This window comes from Ptiloglossa arizonensis, chromosome 6 (genome assembly GCF_051014685.1).
Source record: "Ptiloglossa arizonensis isolate GNS036 chromosome 6, iyPtiAriz1_principal, whole genome shotgun sequence".
NCBI classification, from domain to species: domain Eukaryota; kingdom Metazoa; phylum Arthropoda; class Insecta; order Hymenoptera; family Colletidae; genus Ptiloglossa; species Ptiloglossa arizonensis.
Window position 1 is genome coordinate 20,128,492 of NC_135053.1, and position 18,411 is coordinate 20,146,902.

An 18,411-nucleotide genomic window follows, 5' to 3' on the forward strand; every position below is an offset into this window, starting at 1 on the left:
CGTTAACTTAAATATCGGACAGGCCATTCAGCATTGTATTGTCAAAGGTGTAAACGAGTATTTGCATTTTATATGGTATATTAAATTACATATTATATTGTGTATTATTTTATATCACAAATTATAATATATATTTTTTTTAGATTATATATTATATTGTATGTATTATGTATTATATTATAATGGACGAAGTCAAAAGTTCTGAGCGTTTTTCGTTAGATGGCTTCAGTGAGCTATATCTCACGATGTATACACGCCCCTTCGGCTCTTGACCACGCCCCTTCGGCTTTTGACCACGCCCCTTCAGCTCTTGACCACGCCCCTTCAGCTCTTGACCACGCCCCTTCAGCTCGATAAGCCAAATAATTTTCAGATAATCCAGATAATTCTTAGATAATCCAGATAATTTTCACATAATCTAGATAATTTTCAGATAATTCAGATAATCCGTGAGTTCCCGTGAGGTGGCGTGAGGTCACGTAATCCGATTATCCGCAGAATCCAGATAATCTGGTCTATTGCTATCTATAATCTACTACCTATTATCTATTATCTACATTATCTATGTGAGTTCACGTGAGTCCACGTGAGGTGGCGTGAGGTCACGTAATCCGATGATCCGTACGATCCAGATAACTCGGATAAACCCAATAATTCTCTCACCGTTTTCGTAGCGATTATCCTCATAACTTTCTCGCGTTCTCTTTGTTCAGATCCGCGGCCGTAGAAAAAAATGTCTCGGTGGCTTTGTCACGGTGTCAAGCTCTGTCCCAAAAAAGCGGCAATTCCGACCACCGGTATCCAAAGAAAGGCCGACTTCGTGACGAGAAACTCGTGGCAAGGAGACGTGGGAAACAATGTCGGAAGGTGTTTCTTACGCTCAAAAACTTCATACCGGAACACAGAAGCTAGAGCATCGTATGCTGCTGTTTCCCTGGAACAAAAAGACTCGAAACCGTTGGTAAATTGCATTTCAACTCAACACCGGGACGATTATTTTCGCGTACTGAACGTAGTAATACGTCAAAGATTCTCGACTTCGATTCGTAACAAACAACGTACCACTTCGTTCTTTCGGTGGCTTCCAACTTCAATTTACGGTACGTCGAAAGTATACGAAACAACGTAGTACTACGTTTTTACTCATGGAAGTGTATACTTAGTACCAATGTTACTAAGATTCTTGCAGAAGGAAACGTAGAACTACGTTTTTACTCATGGAAGTATACTTAGTACCAATGTTACTAAAATTCTTGCAGAAGGAAACGTAGTACTACGTTTTTACTCATGGAAGTGTATACTTAGTACCAATGTTATTAAGATTCTTGCAGAAGGAAACGTAGTACTACGTTCAAGCTCTGATTCGTGAAACGTCACATTATCGGGCGAAAACTTTGAAAACCTTTACTTTCCGATGAAATGTAACACATCAGTGGCTTTTAGTATCGATTTACAAATACATGTAGTACTACGTTAACCTTAATCAGTTCAACATCACAGATGATCGTAGTATCAGTTCATTCTCTGTGAAAGTGTCGCAATATTTGCGGAAATTACTTCCTTGGATAGCGATCGCAACATAAGAACGTGGTACCTGCGTTATTATCGTTGAGGGTGTTCGTATTCCCGCGTCTTCGGTGTATTATTACCAGTCAAGGTTCCGTGGAATTTTAGGAAAGCGAGGAATCGATCGTCCTGCTATTCCGCACGGTACAAAGGTTCCATTTCAATAGCAAATCCCGACGTCTCTTTACGACGAGAAGGATCAAAGGGTAACGCGATGGAAAGCACGTGCTTTTTCGTAATTGACTCTCACCCCGTTCGTGCCCCGATTTTTCACGCTTCCCTTCTTTCTTTCTCGAAACTGTTTGCTCCGAAAAACGAAACATTTCAACAATGCTTTCGAACCTCTCTTTTGTAGTATACTCCTGTCAAAAGAGCGTTTCGCTTTTTTACTCGTTTCAAACCCCCACCCCTCGTTCCCACTCTCACTCTTTCTCACTCTGTCTCTCTTTCTCTCTTTCTCTCTCTCTCACTCTTTTCTCTGTACGCCATAGCGGCGTGAAAAGGTTTCGAAACAAAAGAAAACGAAATTCCATACGAGCCTGGTAAAATAGTTTATTTCCTGGAAATTGTTGAATCGGTTCATTTTCCATGAGGCGAATCTCGCATTAAATTCGCTCTACGAAACAATCGACGGTGTTCCCGGTACGAACGTGACCGAACTAGATGCGTTTTTAAACAACAATCGGAATCGAAGTTACGCTGACCGAAAATGGATTCGTCACGTGGGTTCCCGCGACGTGAGCCTGTATCGTGAAGCGGCCACTAAACGATGCGAACTTCGTACATTTTTATTGTACAAGATCAAGTGGTAAGTAATTTAAATTTAATCGAAGGAAATCATATTTTAACAACAATCGGGACCGACCGTAAGAAAACACTCGAGCCTGTATCGTGTAGCGGCCTCTAATCGGAACGAACTCGACGCGTTTCTGTTTTATAGAATCAATTAGTAAACGATTTAAATTTCACCGAGTGAAATTAAATTTTAACAACAAACGGAACCGACTATGAAAAAACACTCGAGCCTATATCGTGTAGCGGCCTCTAATCGGAACGAACTCGACGCGTTTCTATTTTATAGAATCAATCAGTAAACGATTTAAATTTCACCGAGAGAAATTAAATTTTAACAACAAACGGAACCGACTATGAAAAAACACTCGAGCTTGTATCGTGTAGGAACGAACTCGACGCGTTTCTATTTTATAAAATCAATTAGTAAACGATTTAAATTTCACCGAGTGAAATTAAATTTGATAACAAACCGAACCGACTATGAAAAAACACTCGAGCCTATATCGTGTAGCGGCCTCTAATCGGAACGAACTCGACGCGTTTCTATTTTATAGAATCAATCAGTAAACCATTTAAATTTCACCGAGAGAAATTAAATTTTAACAACAAACGGAACCGACTATGAAAAAACACTCGAGCCTGTATCGTGTAGGAACGAACTCGACGCGTTTCTATTTTATAAAATCAATCAGTAAACGATTTAAATTTCACCGAGAGAAATTAAATTTGAACAAAAATGATAATCGAAATCACCGGTTACCGAAAATTGATTCGTCGTCGGGGTTTCCCGCGCGACGAAACACGACCGTGGGAAAACACTCGAGCCTGTATCGTGAAGCGGCCGCTAACCGGAGCGAGATGCTCCAGCGCGTGAACAATTATTTGCAGAACGCAGCTTCCGACAGAAATTTCTTAAATAAAGAAATAAAACGAGGCAAACGGAGGGAGCATCGTTGCACGGTTCGTGTGACTTCAATCACCCGGCCCTTTGGGGGCGCACAATTTACTTGCATCGAGGAGAGAGAGGGAGAGAGAGAGAGATCAAAGGGCCTCTATCATACGTCGAAAGTACTTCTGGGTTATTTCCTACCTCTTGCCCTTCTTCGCCTCTTTTTCCCCCCGTTTCCTCTTCGCTCGAATTTTCTTCCGCGGCAGAACCGATTTTCTCTGGCGTATAAAATCTTCCGTAAAACTTCGCCGACGAAACATCAAAATATTGACTCTCACAACGTAGAGGAACTGGGAGAGATAAATATTTTATACCCCAATCCGTCTCTACTTCGATTCTATCCTATTCCATTCTTTGCATTCCTTTTTTTCGTTTCATTGGTAGAACGAATATTCGATAACGCGTACTTTTTTGGCGTAACTGCTGAATACTTACCGACAAGTCCAATAGGGAGATGTGGGACGAGTGGAAAACAAGCTTCAACTCTTTGGGGTATAGCGAGTTTAAAGAATGTAGTATCTTTTTGATACTCTGATATTTGTAGCGGGACATTTTTCAACCTAGCGTGTTGAAAAATTAAAATAACTTTATAAAAGTAGCACGGTGAGACTGTTAATATTCCATCGTGTAATTAAGTATCCAATTGAGCTATTTTTCAGTTTTAGGTACTTTGTGTCATTTCGTGTTTTAGCAGCTGTGTCTTGAAGAGTTGAGGACGCACTTAAAATAAATTTTCAATAAATCTAAATTGTCAACAAACCGACTCCATACGAAGGAAATAAATAAAAAAATTGTTATAACCGAAGGAATTGAGGTCTTGAAATCTCTCAGAAATAATCCACAAATTAACACTCGTTGCACAGCGTGTTTCACATACTGTCGAACCACCGCAAAAAATGCAGTTCAAGCATTCTCTCATCGTCTACAAAAATGCATCGATGCATTTTCAGCACTTGGAATAAAATAAGGTAAGTTACACCATTTCTGTAATCTTTAAATTTCGACTCATTTTTCTAATCGTCAAGCTCATCTCAAAGTCACGATATTATAGATCATTGAACTCATCTACTACATCAAACTATTTAAATAATAATTATTTAAAAATAAGTGTGAAATCGCACTTTCTTGTTTTTTCTTACTCTTCGTAACAACAGAAATAATTCGGATGTAATAATTCAGATGATCGCCCTATTTACTCCAATAGGAAATTTATCATTTTATTGTTTACATTCGATAAACTCTTCCACTTAAAATTGATAAGAAAAATACCAAACTAAAATTACAATTTCGATGTCTCGCCCCAATTGTGTCGCGATACACCTAACCCTTTTTTTTTCCTTTTCCACCAGTTGCCCTTCCCCCGAGTTTCGAGCCCCTTGATTGCTTTTCTTCCAAATTCAATTACGCGCCACCGACAAAGGAACGAGGCCCCGAGTTCCACGGACGATCGATTAGGAGGGGTTATGCAATTTTCAGAACGAGATCACGAAGTTCCACGAGCAACCGAAACGAGGCGAACGCGTTTTCGCTCACAACCCTTCGTTTCCTTTTTTTTCCATTCTTTTACCATTCTTTCGCTCGACAATATTTACGGTACGTTCTTAATGCGTCGATTTCACAAGAAGTTTCTCCGGAAACAGTTCCAACTTGTTCGTAATTTATCAACCAACGGATCTGGACTCATCCGTGCTGGAAGTTAATTACTTCGAGAGTACACCAAACTCTATCATATACACTTCTGTTATTCCTCAGTGCGTACTTTTATCATTTAAGAACAATGTGGAAAAGAAATTGTATGTACACTGTCTTCGATCAATTTCGTGAAGAAAAATCTGGAAATATTTCAGAGTAGAAAGAGTAAGTAAATATTGCTGAATATATATTTGGTTAAAATATTATATATAATTATATGGAATATAATATATATTTAATATACACTGTTTTCGATCAGTTTCATTAAGAAAAATCTGGAGATATTTTAGAGTAGAAAGATTAAACATTGCTAAATATATTTTGTTAAAATATATAATTATATGAAATACAATGTATATTTAATATACACTGTTTTCGATAAGTTTCATTAAGAAAAATCTGGAAATATTTCAGAGTAGAAAGATTGAACATTACTGAATATATTTGTTAAAATATATAATTATATGAAATACAATATATTAATATACACATATATTTAATATACACTGTTTTCGATAAGTTTCATTAAGAAAAGTCTGGAAATATTTCAGAGTAGAAAGATTGAACATTGCTGAATATATTTTGTTAAAATATATATTTATATGGAATACAATATTCATTTAATATACACTGTTTTCAATAACTTTCATTAACTGAAATATTTCAGAGTAGAAAGATTGAACATTGCTGAATATATATTATATATATATTTTTAAATTAGAAGTATATTATAAGAAAGGTGGTAAAATATTCAAAAGATTATTATTTGTACCCAATGTCCGTTCATTCTTTAATAATCGGTAAACGTGTGTATCGAGTTTTCGAAGAATTGTTTCGAGCGGTATTTCGATTGCCGAATTTCTTTATAAATCGCCCATGTTTCGTTACGTCCAAACGAGAAATCACCCTTAGAGAGACTTTTCCTCCTCCTTCGAGGAACACGCAACAGTGAACGCAATTCTGGCACACGGAACACGTCCGTCGTTTGCATCGTTCCCGGGATTTTCTTAAGCGAAGCGTAATTTGATTTTTCTGACAAAAACTTGCTAAAGCTTCAACGTGCTGCTGCTCCGTGCCCGGGAATTTATTGTAATTGCTAACGAGAATGTAAATTGAATATAAAAAAAAAAAAAAAAGAAGTAGTACGAAATTTTCAATCGCACGATTACGAATTTCCACGTTGATAGTGATACCGAACGCGAATGAGAAACAAATGGAACTCGAAATAATGAAAAATACGAAGGAGAAATCGACACTCAGAAAAATCGTACCGTTAACCGTATACTTCGTACACCGATTGCAAAATAACAGTTTATCGACGATAAACAACGCGTGCGTTAAATATACATTTATAGACGTCGGATTGACGTCTATGTCTAAATACGTGTTTACGTTTATGTACCGATATATTATCTCGTACGCCAGTGCAAATTAGCATAACATCTCACTGTTTACCCCGTAAACCCGTGCCCGTTTAGAAGCTAATAGATTATGCAACCATTTGAACTTTTTTTTCGAGCGATCCAGGCATTTTTCATTACCATTTTGTCCGTGTACGTTAATGGGACTCGTCCTCGTGTATAATAAATAAATAAACAATTCGAGTACTTTTAACCCGCGTATTCACGATCACAACTACCAGAGGCTAGATTTTTGCAATGGAAGTTTAATTTCGTAATGATAATTACCAGGATTTTTCGGTCGAAAATTAATACCAGTAAAAGAAAAAAAAAATTACAACTTCGACACACGACATGTTGGAATATTTTCAAATATTTCGAGTGGGAGCAGAATCGATCGATTGGTTCGTATTTACCTTTGAGAGATTGGACGATTTGATTCGATGCTCGACGATCGTCCATTGTTTTCGCTGTTTCGGTTTTCCACGGATGTAAATTGTAATAAAGCAATCTTCGGTGCTGGTGGCTCGCTCCGCTCCTTTTCTCGTGTCTCCGCGTTGAAAGTTCAAACTGTTAGCGACCGATCGATCAGGAGGGGCATAAATTAATGGCTTCCTCCTTCCTTCAGCGTTGCGAAAATCAAGGACGACAGAGGGGCAAGGAGGAGTTCCGGATGCGCCGACCTTTGTGAGCCAGCCTGAAACCCCGGCCCCATCAACGAGAAGAAAGAAATAGAAAGGGAAAGGAAGAGGGAGGAAAGGGGATGAGTCATTACGGGTGACCCGATGCGGCTGGATCCACCATTAACTTTTCTTTTATCCAAGATAGTGCAGGATGTTGGTATTGGAGAGCGAGAATTTTGCTCGAACGAATAAATGGGAGATACGAATTGAATGTTAATGTATGTGTATGTGTGTGTGAGTGTGTTTTACGATAGGCTTGTGAAAATAAAAATTTTATGTTTCAAGCGTTGAGAACCAAGTAGAGTTAAGTCTCAGGTCTGAAGTTTTAAGTATCAAGTTTTAAGAATCAAGAGTTAAGTCTGAAGTTTCAAGTTTCAAGTTTCAAGTCCTTAAGTCTGAAGTTTCAAGTTCCAAGTCCTTAAGTCTCAAGTTTCAAGTCCTTAAGTCTGAAGTTTCAAGTTCCAAGTCCTTAAGTCTCAAGTTTCAAGTCCTTAAGTCTCAAGTTTGAAGTTTAAAGCATTAAGTTTCAAACATTATGAGTTAAGTCTGAAACCTAAAGTTTTAAGACTTTAAGTCTCAGGTTTGACGTTGAAAGTGTTAAGTTTTAAGAATCAAGAGTTAAGTCTGAAGTTTCAAGTCCTTAAGTCTGAAGTTTCAAGTTCCAAGTCCTTAAGTCTCAAGTTTCAAGTCCTCAAGTCTCAAGTTTGAAGTTTAAAGCATTAAGTTTCAAAAATTATGAGTTAAGTCTGAAACCTAAAGTTTCAAGACTTTAAGTCTCAGGTTTGAAGTTGAAAGTTTTAAGTTTCAATAATCAAGAATTAAGTCTGAAGTTTCAAGTTTCAAGTCCTTAAGTCTCAAGTTTAAAATTTAAAATGTTAAGTTTCAAGAATTATGAGTTAAGTTTGAAGCTTAAAGTTTCAAGTTTCAAGTTCTTAAGTCTCAAGTTTGAAATTTAAAATGTTAAGTTTTAAGAATTATGAGTTAAGTCTGAAGCCTAAAGTTTCAAGTTTCAAGTTCTTAAGTCTCAAGTTTGAAATTTAATATGTTAAGTATCAAGAATTATGAGTGAAGTCTGAAGCCTAAAGTTTCAAGTTTCATGTCCTTAAATCTCAGGTTTGAAATTTAAAATGTTAAGTTTCAAGAATTATGAGTTAAATCTGAAGCCTAAAGTTTCAAGTTTCAAGTCCTTAAGTCTCAGGTTTGAAATTTAAAGCATTAAGTTTCAAAAATTATCAGTTAAGTCTGAAGCCTAAAGTTTCAAGTTTCACGTCTTGGGAACTAAGAATCGAGAGTTAAGTCCAAGACTTAAAATTTAAAGTTTCAAACTCTGAGAACTAAGTGGAGTTAATTCTCAGGTCTGAAATTTCAAGTGTTAAGTTTCGAGAATCAAGAGTTGAGTCTGATGCCAAAAGTTTACACTTTCGAGTCTCAGCTGTACTTTAAACTCAAGTTTCAAGTCTCGACTGTGCTTTTAACTCAAGTTCAAGTCTCGAGCGAAAAGTCAATATTTAATACTCAAGTCTCGGCTCAAAACTTTCAACTCTCACCTGCCAAATTTCAAGTCTCAAGTCTCAAGGTCTCGAGTATCACCTTCCGGTTCTCAATTCCCAAGTCTCAACACTCAAGTCTCATCTCCTAACTCTCAACAATTCCGAACCTTCAACTCTTAACAAGTCTCAACAACTTTAAACTCTCAACACTCACCCCCGAACACTTTACTCATTCACCCTCTGACTCTGAATGCACTCTTCAATTACTCCTGCACCCATCGTACTCCCACAGACATTCGCAAATGCACTCTTACCCAAAAACTCTTCATGCGTCACGAAAGCTTCGGCACAATGGTGAAAGATACGCACGTATTCGACGCTATTTAGTTAACTTTTCTCAACAGAAAACAGTACAAATGTAGACGTTTTCGTTCAATCTCCTTTCCAATTTTTACAAATATATTTTTGCATTCGTACTTTTCATAATACTTCTATTAAAAGTAACGAAAGGTAGTAAATTTTATCGAATCTTTGGTTTTCAGTCAAATTGATATTTTCAAAAGTCAAGTAGTACGGATTGTTTCTCGCCTCTACGACAAAATACGAGTACTAAATAGTATTAAGTAAATTCCAAGAAGAGTCTACACTTTTGAGTCAAATTCCACGTCTTAACTCGATTTTTAATACTCAAGTCTCAGGCCTGAAGTTTCGAGTGTTAATTTCTGAGAATCAAGAGTCAAGTCCAAGGTTTAAGGTTTTAAGTTTCATATGCTGAGAACTAACAATTTAGAGTCAAGTCTCAAATCTGAAGTTTCGAGTGTTAATTTCTGAGAATCATGAGTTAAAAACTTAAAATCGAGAGTTAAGTACAAGGCCTGAAGTTTTAAGTTTCAAGTGCTGAGAACTAACAATCTAGAGTTAAATCTCAGATTTGTAGTTTTAAGTGTTAAGTTCTGAGAATCAAGAATTAAGTCCAAGGCTTGAAGCTTTAAGTTTCATAAGCTGAGAACTAACAATCTAGAGTCAACTCTCAGATCTGAAATTTCGAGTGTTAAGTTCTGAGAGTGGAGAGTTAAGCCTGAAGCCTAAAGTTTCAAGTTTCAACTTTTGAAAACTAAGAATTAAGAGTTAAGTACAAGGCCTGAAATATTAAGTTTCAAGCGCTGAGAACTAACAATCTAGAGTCAAGTCTCAGATCTGAAGTTACAAGTGTTAATTTCTGAGAATCGAAGGTCAAGTCCAAGATCTAACTTTTAAGTTTCATAGGCTGAAAATTAACACTCTAGAGTTAAGTCTCAGATCTGAAGTTACAAGTGTTAATTTCTGAGAATCAAGAGTTAAATTTGAAGCTTAGAGTTTCAAATCTTGAGAACTTAAAATCGAGAGTTAACTACAAGGCCTGAAGTATTAAGTTTCAAGTGCTGAGAACTAACAATCTAGAGTCAAGTCTAGATCAGAAGTTACAAGTGTTAATTCCTGAGAATCTAGAGTCAAGTCCAAGGTCTAAAGTTTCAAGTTTCACATGCTGAGAACTAACAATCCAGCGTTAACTCTCAGATCTGAAGTTTCGAGTGTCAAGTTCCGAGATTCGAGAGTTAAGCCCGAAGCTTAAAGTTTCGAGTTCTGCGCCGTGAAAAATTTCGCAACCCACATCTTGTTGTTACGGTCGAGCAAGTGGTTCAGGGGGTAGTTCTGTTTTACAGGAAGGCGAAGATTTATGCACGGCGTTACAGATTATCACGGACTCGAAATTATCTACCGAGAGTGGGGTAGCTCCGTCATGAAACAGTCGCATCCCCTACACGGCGCGAGTTGTTTTCACCCTCCCGTAAGTGCGTGCCAACTGTTATAAGGCTGGGGGAGGTTTCTAAAACAATACGAACACGCTGCTGGCGTATCCATGGGTACTTTATCGCGATGCAGGACAGATTTACGATTTTTCAGACGTGTCTGCGATCGGGACTGAGACATTTGTTTCGTGCACGGTGTATCAGAAAAAAATCGATGTTTGATTTACGGCCGTCCGGCGGGTTTGTTGCTTTTTAATGCGTTCTCGTGATACACGCTCGTAGATCATATTGCATTTAACGATCTTATCATCGAAAATTTGCATACATCGCCATCGTTCGTGTAGCCGTTAATGGTTACGAGCCAATCGTAAGTGAATATACGAATTCCATGAATAAAATGTCGAGTTCTCTGGATTCGAAGCGACGATTGAATCGAGATCGTTGAATTTATCGAATCTTTCACCGACGATACTCGAAGATTGGTGGGAGAGGGGTTCCTTGGAGGGCACCTAACGTGAAAAGGATGTCTGTAAAATTGGTTTTGCAAAATACGCAGAACGATACGTTTAGAAACGAATATATAAGTCCCTCCGTTGCATTTCGCGATGTAAATCTTGACTGGGAACGAGGTTGCATGCATCGATTGGGTAAATATTTCTACCAAGGACATTTTCCACTCAGGCATTTCACGGCCACTGATATTTTCTTCAACTGGATCCTCATATTTTGCACGTATAGACGTCGAATAACTTCAGACGTTAAATTGATCTGTTTGTTCAAATACGATAATGTAATATCCTTGACACGATTCAACGCCGAGAAATAAGAGAACAGCTACGGTACGATTTACGATTGAACGTGTTAAATAATTTCTTTCTCTCGTAATTCGAAAATTTAGAAAATTCCACACTCCCACTGGACGTGCTCGTTTATATCGAGGATACGATTGTTCAACCGCGAACGAGATTGAATCGATTGTCCGATTGTATCGTAAATTGTAAGGAAAATACTTTTCTCACGTTTGTCCAATCGTTCGTATTTTTCTTAGAGCTTTCGTTCGACAAATTTACATTTTGATGTAACAAATATTAAGCCGTTTGAGCCACCAACGGGGATGATATTGCCTGCAGCGCGGTTCGACCAGTTGCGCATTCAGTGCACCTTTACATTTTAACCCCTTGAGGTCGAAGGCCGGAATATTCTCTGCAGCATATTACTTTCAGCCACCCCTTTAACATGGATTTAAATATTAGTCCGTGACATCTTCGCTGAATATATTTCTTCGTGACATTTTTATTACTTAGATCGCGAGCGTAATTTAAGAAACGAAACGAACCGCCTCGAAGAAATTCAATCCGCTAAATTCCACGTAATCGACGTAAATAATTACTAACGAAACGGAGCAACGTATTACTTCGATCGTACAACCGCACTTGTTCGAATTTATAATTTTCTGTACAATTTGCTTCGTCTTTCTACGGATATTATATATACACGTGTCTCGTATAGTTGTATAACTCGTATGTAAATTATCGACGACCAGGGGTAGGGATTCTTCGCGAAAAAGTGAATCGATCGTCAAGAGTGACATTTTTCAGCGCGTGGCTTCGTTTTCGAGAAAATCGATTTCGAAAGTTCGCGGGGCTCGCGTGCGTTTCAGTACGACGCGGCTAATGCGTTCGACCATAACTCATTAGTCGTACTCACGTTGGCGATTATAAACACCGACGATTGTACGATATTATCCGCCTTCCATCGACCCCGCTATCCGGTAATTTATAAAATAATAGACCAATATTTACGGATAAAAATAACGAGTGAATAACTTAGTCGAGTGGTGCCCCCACGCAATTTTCAAAATCGATTTTCTCGAGAACTAAGCTCTGTGGAGACAAATTTTGTTTTATATATTTCGTTTACTTTTTCACGAAGAATCTAACTGGACAATTTTCTTTTCTTTATCTTGAATTTTCACGCGTTAACCGAGTATCTTTTACAGATAACAATTACGTATCCACTGTACTCACCACAATTATTAAACACGGTACTCACCATCGAACAATATTCAATTACTTCATCATCGCTAATATTCTTCAATGATGATCTTCCAGATGGACGTTTGATTAGTTGAATTCGACTTTGTCCTGTGCTGTATTTTTTTTTTTTCACAATTTTACACGATAATCACTGCAGATCAGCAGAACTTACAAGAACGAGAGAAGGCTCGTTTCGAACGACACTTTTCCAGTTTTCTACGCCGATAGTGGTTCTCCAGGTTCCAGGGGCAACACTTACGATTCACTATCTCGGGAAATTCACTCACGGATTTACACGAAGCAGACACGCACCGTGCGAAAGTTTCTCAAAGACTGAAGTACTTTCATAGACGATACTCGGTAATATACGAGGCTCCACAAGTGTATTTGACATTTTTTGGTAGTGTTTTCGTTAGGTGAAATCTCGGCAACTTGGTTTATTATTTCCGTACTTGGTCGAATAAAGGGTATGGTAAAAGGGAAACAGAATGTAATCGCGTTGAAGCGTTTTTACACCGGTTGCTTAAATTAATATAGGCTACCCGACGATTTCAATTTTATCATAGACCTCATTGAAACGATATAAAGCGAGAACGGTTCGGTCGGCCGACCGTACCATCCGAGCTCATGGGTCAGTTACCTGAAAGCGGGCTGCCCCGCGACCTTTAACAGCTCACTGAGATGTGAATTACGAAATGCTCACTCTACAAATTACTTATTCCGTGAACGATGCTTTGAATCGAATAAATAATATAAAGTATATTTATGTATACAAAATTATAAATAATATATATATATATTTTAATATATTTTAATATATATATAAAATTATAAATAAATAAAAAATTTCGATATATATAATTGATTCTTTATATATACATATATATATATATATATATATATATATATATATATATTATTTAAAATTTTATATGTAAAATATATTTTATATTTTATGTATAAATATACTTTATATTATTTATATTTTAATATATATATATATATAAAATTATAAATAAATAAAAAATTTGGACATATATAATTGATTCTTTGTATATATATTATTTAAAATTTTATATGTATAAATATATTTTATATTGTATGCATAAATATACTTTATATTATTTATATTTGATACATATATATATATATATATATATAAAATTCTAAATAAATAAAAAATGTCGACAAATGTAATTAATCCGAAGAAAACAAGAAAATTAAACAAGATGAACACCCTCCAAGTTCATCAATCGTGCAGCTCGGTCCCCGGGAGCGAAATTCGGCGTATTGTTTTATTATTTTTTTTTTTTTAAACAATTTCGAAACCGAGCAAAACGATGACGGACACCCGTATTAATTTCGCGCAGCAATATATTTCAATTTGGTGAAAATCACGGACCAGGGCAACAAAAAGTGATCGATTTGACGCGGAACGAGTCGCGCGCAAATTTTAAATTCGCAAAATGGACATTTTACAGATACGAAATTAAATTCTGCTTCGTACGCGAACGGCTCGGTACCTTTGTCGCTGAATCGTACGCGTTGTTTTAATTACGTTCCCGGGTGGTATTTACGAATTTGCGGACTCGAATGAAACAGTCTTCCCCCGGGTGAACCGGGCTTGAAAAAGAAATAAAAAAAAATTCGAAGTTTCCTTCTATGTTACCGCTACGACCGCGGAAAGTTATCTTCCGACCAAAATTATCTTTCCAACGGTTAAACGTGGTATCGTCGATGACGTGGTTTCAATTGTCCCAACGGAGACAACGTTGTTCAAATGGTATCTGGGATGATCGATTCCAGTCGTGATTGCCTCGTTCACCGTTCGATCCGTCGATGAATAATATTACAAGCAACCTGCTCGTTCTTCCCCGTTGACAATAACGCAAACATTTACCCGTACGTCGTTTCCCGAACAACGCGGGGGGAGGATCGGTCGATTCCGTGAGCCCACCCCGGTTTAAAGTGAATTTTCTAGTTACGTAGGCGGAGCTCGAACGTATCTGGGACTCTATCTGATCCTTCTTACGCGAATCTCTTGGCATCTTGCCCTCTTGGCTCGTGGTGCCGGGGCATTGAGTGGTAAAACGTCGAAATAGAGCCTGCACCCGGCGAGATTACTCAATGACGCGTTTTCGCGCGGAGGGTTGTTCAATTCGGGCCGGCCCTCGGGTGACTCGAAGATGCCGCCGCGACGATGTAAAAATCCCCACGGTTGGAGATTTCCAGTCGCGTCGGTTTCGGGTCGGTTCGTGACCGGGAATGTGTTCGCGCGGACGGAAATCGACTTCGCGGGGCGAAACCGAGAAACGATGAACTCGCGAAACAGGGCGTTCCGCGGCGGAACGACACCCACGGAATTTATATGAGAACGAGACGGTCTCGAGGCGTTTCGAGAAGTCACCAGACGCTATTTTCGAAAATTTCGACAGCGGTACTCTTTGGGACCCTAGCGGATGCTTGTACGGTGACCTCCTCGATAAAAGGACGGATTCGAACCTCGATAAAAGGACGGATTCGTTCCTCGATAAACGATACCGAATCTTTAACTGTGTTCACGTTTTTTTTATTCGGCGGTGTCGCGTATCGTTATCTGAGTTACTAATGTATACTTCAAAAAGAAAATTTATATATATTTTTTCACTAAATCGTCGCGAGAGTACTGTCAATGAATCGGCGAGATCGTCCCGTAAAATTCGAGCCCAAACACGACCATGTTCGGACCACTTTTGATAATAAGCTAAAAAAATTTTTGAAAATTCCTCGTGAAACAGGTTGGGAAAAAGTTACCCGAATATGGTCGTGTGGGGGCTCGTTTTACTCGGGAGAATTCCCCCGATTCGTCGATAACGTTCTCGCGACGATTCGATGAGAATTACCGAAGTTTCTAGGTTACATACGTGCGACACGAATACGCTGTTGCGCTTTCTCTCTCTCTCTCTCCCGCTGGGTATATCTTCGTTCGCTCTCCTGGTCGATCCGCACGTGACTCTTCAAGAACGCTCGATTCTGGGAAACAAATCCTCTACCGTCCCTCCTTGAAGCGTTCCAACGTGCCCCGAGGGTGCACGGTTGCTATTTCGGTTCTCGGAGCAGCGAGACCACGTGAGCGAATACTTTCCTCGGTTTTCCCTAAAATCGACGAAACGTCCACACGGTCCATTCCGAGGGAATATTTGCGGGAATCGACCTCGGTACGCCTACTTACAACCGACCGTCGTGCGGCTCGAATAATTCCGACGAATTTACTCGAAGTAACAAGTTTCTAATCCGGGAGCACCCTTCGATGCCCCCCTGAGAGCTATCCACGCGCATACTCGCGCGTGAAACGTATTCTCCCCTTGTCCAATCCACCCCCCTCCTCCTCCATAGAACCTCCCTTCTCACATCCTCGACCGTTACTTACGAATCCCTGTTGCCAAGAGCAAGGATTTAGATTACGAAAGCAGTTTTCGTCGGGACGGGACGAAGAGGTTCGATCGATCCCGGAGACGCCAATTGACGTTACGCAATACTCGACGGAACGTAGTCGAGGGAACGAAGTGGAACCGGGCCGATTGTCTTCGCCGATCGCGGGCAGATTACGAATTCGAGGACGCGCGGGCGTGCTCAGCAGAAACGGGAGTCCCAGACGCTGCCCGAGATATTCCATGGTAACGAAATTTCCAATCCCCCACACCCCCTACTCCAACTTCTTTCCCCCCACGTTAGCCCGGTATGGCGAAAATATGGCACGAGTGCGTCGAGAGACAAGGAATTCCAATATTTTCTTCACTTGTTGACTGGTCGCGACAGGACGATACGGATACGTGATATCCAGATCGCTATGAAAATCGAGAAACGATTTTCAAGATATTGTCCAACGAATTACCTGGCTCGTTTCTTTGTCGTAATAATGGGCTGCCATCGAGCGATCGAGCGACAGACTGACACGATGATTGTGCCCGATAACTGGATTAAGAGCTCGTTTTTAAGAATCTCGACGGGGAATGGAAGTCGATCTTGAAAGCGGGCAGTGTCGAACGACCGATTAGACGGGGTTGAATATTTTTATTGCATTATTATTGGCAAAAGGGAACGTCGGTACGGTTTAAAGAACTCGTTTTTAAGAATCTTGACGAGGAATGGAGGTCGATCTTAAAAGCGGGCAGTGTCGAACGACCCGATTAGACGAGGATGAATATTTTTATTGCATTATTATTGGCAAAAGGGAACGTCGGCACGGTTTAAAGAACTCGTGTTTAAGAATCTTGACGAGGAATGGAGGTCGATCTTGAAAGCGGGCAGTGTCGAACGACCCGATTAGACGGGGTTGAATATTTTTATTGCATTATTATTGGCAAAAGGGAACGTCGATACGGTTTAAAGAACTCGTTTTTAAGAATATTGACGAGGAATGGAGGTCGATCTTGAAAGCGGGCAGTGTCGAACGACCCGATTAGACGAGGTTGAATATTTTTATTGCATTATTATTGGCAAAAGGGAACGTCGGTACGGTTTAAAGAACTCGTTTTTAAGAATCTTGACGAGGAATGGAGGTTGATCTTGAAAGCGGGCAATGTCACACGACCCCATGAATATTGCGAGTATTATTATTCGCAAAGGGAATGTCGATACAGTTTAATTCGAGGAAAGACAAAAATTATCTTCGGTTCAAAATTTATACGAATTGTATTTTTTGGAAATTGTGAAGTAAAATTAAGAAAAATATTTCTGTATTCTTGTGCTTATTTCCCTCACTTTCAACGCCCAAGTCTTTGAGAAATATTTTTAATAAATATTTAAGAAATATTTAAGAGAAGGATCTCGCAGAAACAAATAACAATTTTCCAAGTTTCTCGAAAAAATATCGTAGGAAAGAAAATAATTTCCACGGGCAACGATAAATGATGTTATTACGAGTACACGGTTCGAAATTCTACTCGATCGAATAAGTATAATAGTTCCCTTGAAAAGTTACCCACCAATTTGAAAAAAACCGTTTCGTGGAAAACGCGTGTAAAGTTTAACGATTGGGACGCTTCGGTGCACGTTCCACGGAAAACGTTACACCCTCGCTGTTGTTTCGAATTTCACCTTCGTGTTTCGTAACAGTATTCTTAAAGCGTACGATTTGAAGAAAAAAAAAAAAAAAATTTTTTTTTCCAAATCTCGGATACTTTCAACATTTTTGAAACATAGATGGGGTGTCCACGAAGAACGTGTACGGTGCGTGGGGTTGCACCTTTCGTGGGATTTATTTACCATTCTGGTGGAAGCTATCGTGGTGGCACAAGCGCGCGAAGGCAGGTGGGAATCGGGAAAAATACCAGCGGCTGTGTGGTGGGTCAATAAACGAGATTAGGTCGTCCAAGAGCGTGTAGGCGTGACACGGGGAGGCGCAGTGCCAAGGATGCATACGCAGAGGTCGGATAAATCACGACCGGTACGAGCGAACGGTCGTAATAAGACTTGGCTCGCGCCGTCGTTTAATTAACGATTGATTAGATACGCCGGGGAGATGAATGTGCCGCGAGATAGCGCTGGAGAACGACTCGATGTAAAGCCGGCGGTGTAATCGAGATCGGAATTAACGCGGTTATAGCAGCCCGGTAAATGAAACAGCTCGCGACTCTTTTCCAGGTAAATTAAACGGGGCTATTACCAAGCACGAGTTCAACCATCGGGAGAAAAAAGTTAGCAGAACTGAACGACAACCGGAGATTATACTTCTGGACAAAGTGCGTCCGCGTCGTTGGCTGCGATTAACACACAGAGGGCACTTTTTTTCGATCGCGAATTATTCCGAGTGACGCGCATCGATCGGCTTGAGGGATTGATAGCACGGTGGACGAACGAAATTTATTTTTAAAAAACTTTTTTCTCCTCGAGCGAGAAAGGTTTTCGACGAACCTCGAAAAAGTGACGGTGATTTAAAACGTGTTTTTTTTTTTTTTTAATTAAACTTCTTGAGAACATTGTGGATGAATTCGCGAGATCTCCCCGATTAAAACGAGTCCAAACACGG

General features: G+C 39.3%; 2 long non-coding RNA genes across 3 annotated transcripts in view; one reads left to right on the plus strand and one right to left on the minus strand.

Moving 5' to 3' along the window:
* Nucleotides 1–465: 465 nt before the first annotated feature.
* The window catches only part of LOC143148615 (uncharacterized), a 61,538-nt gene continuing 43,592 nt past the window's right edge, over nucleotides 466–18,411 (minus strand). The window contains exons 4-5 of one of the 2 annotated variants that reach the window (XR_012992539.1): nucleotides 6,819–7,099; nucleotides 466–934 (exon numbers count right to left, since the gene is read on the minus strand). This is a non-coding gene — a long non-coding RNA (uncharacterized LOC143148615). Of the gene's footprint in view, nucleotides 935–5,061; nucleotides 5,143–6,818; nucleotides 7,100–18,411 lie in introns of those variants that run through there. The other variant, XR_012992541.1, reaches the window with a different exon arrangement.
* On the plus strand, nucleotides 609–7,314 carry LOC143148611 (uncharacterized). Its single transcript, XR_012992533.1, has 3 exons — nucleotides 609–961; nucleotides 4,002–4,278; nucleotides 7,031–7,314. It is a non-coding gene; the product is annotated as an uncharacterized LOC143148611 (long non-coding RNA).